The following is a 9440-nucleotide window of genomic DNA, read 5'->3' as shown; positions in this document are numbered from 1 at the left end:
CCCATGAATGTCCCTTAATCCATCCAATAGATTCATCAAAGCAATCTAATCAACAAACTATCAAATGCTCACAATGCCTCAATAGGCACCAAACTTGACTTCACCTTAACTAGGTGTTCCCCCCACCTCCACACACATCAAACAACTTCAAATATCATGTCCCCAAGGTGACTGAGCCCTCAACTCATCAGCTGATACAAAAACCCAGTTTTAGCCCTTCACTAGGCCTACTTCCCTAGTAGGCTTATAATGTGACCCTGATTTAAGTGTTTTATTGTGTACCTTTTAATGTTTTTAATTTTTATGTGATGCTAGTGATGGATGTGATTATGATTATGATGTGATTATGCTCATGATAATTGAATTACATTTGCAAGAAACTAAACCCCTTTCAGGAGCATCTCGCACAGTCTCATGGATCGACAGGTATAAGTCAATACTCCTTATAGATAGTCTATTTAATAGACTTATCAATAGTAAGATTGATGTCTTCTAAGATATCTCCCATTTTTAGGTACTAGTGAATAGGTATTTGTTAGAAGTGTCTTCCTCAAGTGAGGGAAATATAGGAATAGAAGAGGAAAGTGAGACATACAGTTTATCTAGAACAGGGAGATTAACTAGAGGTCAAAGGAGTAGAAGGAAATTCAATAAATGCATGAAATTTTTCCTCGCTCAAGGGGGATCATGTTATTACGATGATGATATGGAAGGTGACATCGAGGTGCCCTTGAGGTACCAACATCTACAGAAACATTGGGTACCCAAGGAACTTCCTCCAATAAACATTGATCTTTGTGTTAACTAGAGGATATATCGCATAGCACCATCATCACTACATGGTTTGGGCCTATTTTCTATGGATGGCATAAAGGTGTCTTACAAAAAAGTTTTTGAATTGATGGATTATGTTGGAACATGTTACGATTACAAAAGTTGGATGCATATTGTTCAATATAAAAAAAGTATGCGTAGGTATGCCCTCTTGGCAAATTATATACAACAGCAAGACAATAATCAAAGTAAAAGTGTGGCTATATACATTGATGGAAGGCCAAAAGCAACAGGGAATATTGCGGGTTTTATAAATAGTACATGACCTGGGTCAACTATAAAGCAACCCAATTGCATATTTGAGGCATGCGAGGGAAATCGTGTATTCATCTATGCAATAAAATCAATACGTGTAGGGGAAGAGCTTCTTATTGATTACAATTTGAACTTCATAGATACAAATGAGGATACTATCATGGGGGTGGTACATACTATTAAACCAACTTCTAATCAATGACTCAAACATACCATTTAGTCAATAAATTTTTGGCTAACATTTTTATACTTGATCTTTGACATAGGGGCACAATATGGAGCAACTGCCCGGAGGGGATGCTAGCAATGTTCCCCACCCATCTACACATGAGCAAGTAAAACTCATTGTAATTGTGCAAACTAGATAGAAGCAAAATGTTATTTTTTTAATGTTGTTTTCTTCATTGTTTTGGAGTAATTTTGATAATACTAATACTATTGTTGTTACAGAGGGCCAGTGGTCAGAGGGAGGGAAAGGAACCTGCAGTCCCTGATCAGTTGCCCCTCCCTGAGGAGGACCCTTTTAATATTGATTTAGCAAACACCGATGACTCGATTGTTTCGACTAAAAAGTTGCTAAAGAAAATTGGTAGAGAAATTTTACGTTTGGCAACCATAAAGCCTACTACTCAGGAAATAAGAGACAGGGGAGCTGAATTGATGCACACCTCTAAAACCTTAAAAGTAAGTATTAACAAATTTTTTTATTGTAACAAGAGTTCAATAATGGTTTTTATGTTATGCTCTTTTATGGCATTAATTAAAATATGTATGCGTTGTCTTGACAGAGTTTTTTGCATGATTTTGAGCCCCATTCCCATGATGAGGGTGGTGCAGGTGGTTCAGGTAGATTGCATGTTCCATTCCCCACTTCTATTTTCTACTAAATATATATAGGAATGATCATAATCATTGACAATACATGCTTGAGCAATCCTTTTTTTTAATGCTCTAACAAGCTTGTCCATGCTGGTCCACGCATTCTCTATTTATGCATGCTCTAACAATTTTATTCTTCAGCTTCACATCAATTGAATCCTATGATGACACCACCTCCATCCAGGACAACCACAATTCTCTTTCTGACTGCTAAGTTAGCAACACACAGCTTATAGGCATCGACTGTTGCACCATCTTCTGGTACACAAATCCCTCTTTTTCCCTCTTATGACAGCAACAAATGGTTTTTTTTTACAAATTTTTAACATCAATTATCATCTTTTTTTTATACTTCGTGACAAAGACTTATGAAACTTAGGAAACTTTTTGCAATAGGAGCTGCAACATCATTTCTTGGATGTTCCTATGTTCCTAGTATGAGAATAGTGAAGGATGTCATATTGATCATCAGTGACGATGAAGGCATTCCATTAAAACTAGCCAAAGTTCCAGGTACTTTAAAGTTATTATTATTCTATAGTGATATAATAATAATTTAGTTTTTGATCACCCTTCATCGACTAATGATCCCATGATTGTTTTGTAGGGAATGATCTTTTTTGGAGAAAACTTGGTGATGAGTGTTTATGAATATTTGGGCCCACCATGCATACCTGGTGAAACATCATATCCTAACTAAAACCCCAAACAACTATTTTGATTTCATATCATTGCTCTAATAGTTTTCCTTTTCATCCATTTCTTGAACTATATTAAAGGTAGCTTCACTTCATTTATGAGTCTAACATGTTTTTTTTTACTTAAAAGGTGGAATAACCAACATAAACCATTGAAGGATGATCTTATAGAGAGCATGACCCAACTCTTTGGACCTCGTGCATTCAAGAGAAACAAGTGCCTTGAAAAAGCTAGTTTATGTTTGAAGTGTATTAGGGACCAATACAAAAAAAATTTATGGGATAACCCCAAGTACGAGCGTCCGCCCTATGTTCCTAAGGCTGAGTGGCAGGCTCTAATTTTGGATGGAAAGTATAAAGATAACAAGAAAAATAATATTACACTACTGAAGAGTACAGCAAGGTATGTGATACTGTTGAGAATCTAATTATGTACTAATTAACCTTTATATTTATACTATCTAACATATTTCAAACTTTTCATACATTGCCTAACACATCAAAGGCAACAAAGGTAAGACTAGAAAAGCATAGGACACACAAGCTCGGCTCTGGTGGTTTTTTGAAACTTCAAGCAAGAGTTGTAAGTATTAGTAAATGAAAAATTGTATCAAATTTTTTATATAATGTGATAGGAAATGCTAGGACTCCCTTATTTAACTCATCAATTATAAATAGGTCAATAGAATATAATAACGGTAGTGGATTTTCATATTCAATATAAACAATTCAATAATTGAAGTCAGACTCTACAATCTAGATTAGTGAAGATTCCTTCATTTACTAATATGACATTATTTAAAATCTCATCCTTGATGTTTCCATCTCCATAGATTTCAAACTGATCCTGGGGAGGAGTAAGCTCAGAGGGATGGGTATGATAAAAGTAAGGCCACCCAACAATAGAATTGCAGCAGATGCAAGTGTATGGAATGTTGGATGCCTCAATTTCCCTCCTAACAACTCTCTTTTCTTTGTAAAAGCTTAGCCCTGGTTCTACTGAATTGGCTCTATCTATATCATGCCCAAATTCTGAAGGAAGAAACCTCTGCATCAAAGTTCAACAATTCTTAAGTCTATTATAGTTAACAAGCATTCATGGTAATAATATTAGGGTCCTATGTTCTGACCTTAATAGTGCCAATTTCTTTAATGGCATCTACAATCTTAAGTTGATCTGTAAGTTGACCACCGTCCACAATTGAAATAACAATATCAATGTCTTGCATGGCCTTTACCATTGAATTATGATCACTTAAATCTCCCTGCAGAACACCCATTATAATATACATGCACATTAATAAGACCCATTACAGAACATGTAGACATTAATAAAACCCATTACAACACAAATTTTTACAACTATAATATAGCTCATGATCCCAACCAAATTAGACACATTGATAAGGAGATCACTGACCGAACACCCCTTCTTAACATAATTTCTAAATACCCAACTTCACAACAAGATAGTCAAACATGATTATTTGTGAGATGATCACTATCTAACAATTTAGCAAACAGCTACAATAGTAGTTACCATGAACAAACAAGCAAAGCTTAATCATATATTCTAAACCTATATGACCAATAAAAACAATCTACAATTTGTAAAATCAATATTTTAAACAAGTTCACACACTTCACAACTGTGCCATACATATCTACCACAAAATCTTAGTTATGAACAAAGCTAGTGACATACATAGACAATGTTAACACCAGAATCTTTCAATTCATGGAGGCACTTTTCTTTGGTAGAATCATGGGTAGTGATGGGTCTAATGAGAGCATAGGAAGAATGGCCTACATTTATAGCTGCAAGAGCAACAAATCGACCAATATAACCAGTGGATCCAATCACTAATATTTTACTTTTCTCTTCATTTCCAAAATCCTCATATGAAGAAATCTCACAAATGGAGGCCATGGTTGAGATTGAATTTTCCTCCAATAGTTGAGAATAAAGGCAGTGATTGAAAGAATGAGGGAATGTAGCAGCACTTGCAGCCATTTTTATTTCCAAAGAGCTGAACTAACTCTTACCCAACTTAAGAATTTGGAGAAAAAATGTTGGTACAAGCAAAGCATACAAACATGCAACATTTATATAGTAGATTGCTCCATCAAAACTGCTTGATTTTTCTCCTATTATATTGTGATGGATATATATGATTTGTCGTTGATTTCCAGGTAGAATTCATGTTGCTAACAAAAGCAAAATACAAGTTGAGTATTAAATGTTTTCAGCACTGCCCATTACATTAGACTTTAAAGTTTTAATTTCTTTAAGAATAGAAATAATTGTGGTCATGATGGAGTGAAATTGGATCCTCTAGGACTCCCAAAGACCAAAGACAGTTTAGAACAACTCCAACATGACCAAAATAAGGTGTAACAAGGGTTGGAAACCCTGCTAACTATTTACCATTTCCTTTTGATATTTTAACTATCCTCCATTGGTTGATGAAGCAATGCAAGTAAATTTCACCATACCAAGCAAAAATGCAGGGCTCAGAGTTCAAGAGATGCCTCACAAAAGAGGATAAGAGAATTGGCTTCCAACAAGGCTATAGAGCCATGGCTGAATGGATATGAGCCTAAATTAGTGTGGAAGGTTCTAATAATGATGCATCTAAGCCTTTGGTAAATAAGCTAAATGAAATTTATTTCAAATTGAATACTTTACCAATTAGTCTATTTGATGTTAAGTTCCAATATAACGTGAGTATATACGTTTTAAGCAAGCAATGCTAAGAATGCGCAGGATGTTGGAATGCAGCCTGACAATCCTTCTACACAATCTATGGATGCCGAAGGTTCACATGATGTGCATCCCAATGGTGGAGGTATACATTTTCTATTAAATTTTTTATATGTAATTGCAATTGGTGTTTGGATTAACGTAACATTTTGTATAGAAGCTATAGAGGATCGAGGGGTCGATGTTCATGATCGTGTTGATGTTGAGTCCAGACAAAATGATGTGCTTAGATCACATAAAGAGCACCACAGTTATGTTATTTAAAATAATTAAATACTTGTAACAATTATAATAAATTGTAAGAATTTGAGATCATCAAGAACAAAGAACAGAACAACTGATGAGGGGGGAATTGATGATGACACTAATGCTCCTCTTAGAGCTTACATAGAAAAAAGAAATATAAAGAAAAAAAGGAAATGATTTTCATCTACATACCTTAATTGATAATGATTGTATTTTATGTCTCAATGAATTTAATTATGTGCTAATGAATGTTCATGAATTATGTGTTAATGTAGAATATTGATGAATGTTGCATGTTAACGAATCTAATGTGTTAATGAATGTTATCATGTGATATTGATTGAATGTTATCATGTGATATTGATTGAATGTTACATTTTATTAATGGTTGAAAGAATGAATGAATGTTAGATGTTAATGGGGAATGTAGAGTGATGTTAGGGGGAGGTGGGTGGGGCCAAATGAGCTTCCACCTTCATGTGGCTGGCCTTGTTTAGTAGAGAATATTAAACTATTCTCAAAACAAAGTGAAGCTCAATAAGATACTAACAATAGGTAGAAACAAGAAGCAATAACAAGCTCCTTCTAGAACATAACTCTTACCAATTATTGCTATCTTCCCTACACTAGGAATCTCCATCATATTCTCATATGCTTGCAACAAAATTAGAATAACAAACCAAAATAACTCATATTTTCATGCTTCTCCATGCTTGGAATATAATCACCTTGTTTAGCCTTCCCTTGGCTCTTCATATCCATTGTCTTCTCATCCTTAGTCTCTTTGCACCTTGAGACCTCTACTGTTGTCTGCAACATGTCTTCACACCCTTGCCATTTGCCTTGGTATACCAACTCCTGGTTGGTGGCTATTCTATCCGATTCAGTCATCATTGTCTTTGTGAATTTTCTTTGTCCAAATTTCAATGGACACCATATAGAACCAATCAATATCATATATGCTTCTCCAAGCCTTGTTTCTTTGCTATTTACATCAGCATTTGTACTTTTCATCTACTTTCCAATCATCTCCTTTCCCTCAAGCCCTTCAAGACCTGATCTTTTTCTATCTTCATCAACATCCTTTCTCTTTACCTCTGCTACAACCTTTTGAACCTTTTTGGTGTTAGGTTCTCCTTGCTCTTCAACACTTGATTGCTGCTTATTTGTTATTTGTCCTTCAAATGAACAACTTGTCTTCATATCATCCTTTTCTAGGTTCTTTTCCTCAACCTCATTCTCATTAGCTGTTTGCTTCAAAGCATCATCCTTTTTGATCAAAACATCTTCCATTGCTTCACCATGTTCATCTTTTCTTAGGAACCTTTCCCTCTCAAAGATGCCAATGCTCGCTGACACCTTCCAAGTAATTTTTAGTGATCTACTGATATCCTAGAGATCATTACTAGTCTAATACAGGTTTTTCACTCAGGCATGCTTAGTAGAAATGAGGATTTTCTATTGCTCATAAAACCTAGTAAGCATATGATAGTATTTTCTATGATATTTATATTGAGTAGAAATCATGTTCTTACTATTTGTGAAGTTTTAAAATTTTTTTCAACAAACATGATTGGTTTCACCCTAAAAGCTTTAGTTTCCCCCAATAGGTTCGCTATCTAACACTTGAGGCATTTGTTCAATTCTTGGATGAGTTTTAGGAGGAGAAACCTAGGGATTCAGTCCTAGAAAAAATGAACATGAGATTGGATGTCTTGAAGGTAGGAAGCCTTTCTATCCAACAATGTTTGATCTTGTACTTCAGATTTTTAGTCATGACCAACCACTTAGTTGTCTGGGAAGACCCAGGTATGCAATTACATTGTATTAGATATGGTTTACATTTTTGTTGAGATTCTATTACTACAAAAATGTTTTGCAGTCTATAACTTCTAATTGTATGGTTTTTTAACATAATTTTTGTTTTAATTTGATTTAGTTAGGTTGAAAAATGTCTACACAGTTACTGGTAGAAGCTCTTTCAATTTCCACCTGATGGAATGTAGAAATCTCATGTCTTCAAACATTTAATAGAATATGTAGATGAATTTTTCTCACTTTCTTTTATTTCAGGTCAATTATTCAACTAATTTTTTGGGATCGACATTTGAACTTCCATTTTTAGAGGTTAGAAAGTTAGGCTTAGAAACTCAAGTTATGTTGAACCATGCCTAGACATCAATGTCTGGTTCAAATAATAGTAAATCTACACAGGAATCTCAATCTAAGAGAAGCTCTAAGGTATTCTTTTGGTCAATAAATAAGTTTTGTTCTTGAATTGTGTTCATCATTGAGGTTGCACTGAGATTTTAAACGATCTATTGTTTTAAGTTCTTTCTATCAAGCTTTTGAGTTTTCTCTCCAATTCATGCCTTTTTGGATTTTGGATCTTTTGGACTTTGGTTATGGTAGTTTTTATAACCTTGTGAGTAAAGGAAAAAATAATTGGTTCTAGTTTTTAGGATTGTAACAAGTCCAAGCAGGTCTACATTCCTCATTAATAGACTAATTTTTTATGTTAAATCTATTTATGCTAAAAACAAAAGGCTTCTAGGCACATCAATGTTACCTACACTACATAGTATACTGATTGTTCCTACTTCAAAATATTTTATTATGATCTTTGAAGAAATTTAACAAGCTTAGATTATTTTTGCCAGTGAAGAAACACAACCCACTGAAATTCTTTCCACCAAAGCTTAAGACATTGATAGCTTGATCCAATTTATCTTTACTGCAAGATGGTAGTCCATCAGCATGATCATCAATTTGTTTTAGCTTGGCAGGAATAATACAGTTTATCAATGTTTCTATATGTTTATATTCTTGATTTGTTGTCAATTGTTGTTGATATCATTCATAGGGCATATAGGGCATATTGTAGGGTTCTTTGGAGCCATACCTAAAACAATATTATGATAGCTTTATTTCTTTTTAGTCTTCTTGCTTCATTCATGTCAGTGATTCCCACAAATAGGTTATTCATGAGTTGCTCATGGTACAAGGTTCTGAAATTTAAATTTTTTAATCATTTCATTGATTATATGGTTATATGTGGAATTTGTGTATCATTTTTCTATATGACAGGCAACTGGCTTCATGGAAGAGCGAAATTGAGAAAAAACAATTAATACTTACATACGTGCATATACTTGGTTTTGTGTCATTTGTTGCTAGTTGTTGATACTAGTTAAAGAGCATATGATGGTTTAATGTAACCTTGATCTTATATTTAATATGGCTCATTAGATCTACTTCCTATTTCCTTTTTATTTTCTCTATCCCTTGATTTTAACATTGTGTCAACAGAAATCAATGGATTAATCTGAGTTGTGGTTCTGATGTCATTTTAAATTTATCAATTCTCTTTTAGGTCATATGTATAAATTATTAATGTTATATTTGTGTAGGTATTGCTGTATGGTGGACAAGTGACCTCATGGAAGAGTGAAAATGGAGAAGAGTTACTTTTCATGAGCAATAAGGTGACTGTGACATCACTAATGAATTCATTATTTATTCCTTAGTTACTAATTAAGAAACTTGTAACTTTATAAAACTAAGTGGTTTGTCATTCATTCACAAACAATAAAGAAGCTTAATACAATCACGGTGTTGTATGATAAAAACTTGCAATTACAATTAATATTTTACAAATTTATTCTATGAGTAGAACTTCTTATTGGTTGTGTGGTTGCTCTTGAAGTTGATGATATTGATTCAACTTGAGAAAAATGACCTAATGTCATAGATCCTGACGATCT

The 9440-nt window shown here is 34.0% G+C and overlaps 1 pseudogene; it reads right to left on the bottom strand.

Moving 5' to 3' along the window:
• Positions 1 to 3408: 3408 nt before the first annotated feature.
• LOC149546473 (leucoanthocyanidin reductase pseudogene) lies at positions 3409 to 4680 on the bottom strand (annotated as a pseudogene).
• Between the last annotated feature and the right edge of the window lie 4760 nt (positions 4681 to 9440).

Source organism: Cupressus sempervirens, chromosome 7 (assembly GCF_028749045.1).
Source record: "Cupressus sempervirens isolate cs-2001-9-10 chromosome 7, ASM2874904v1, whole genome shotgun sequence".
NCBI lineage: Eukaryota > Viridiplantae > Streptophyta > Pinopsida > Cupressales > Cupressaceae > Cupressus > Cupressus sempervirens.
This window is presented reverse-complemented; position numbering and strand designations above follow the sequence as displayed.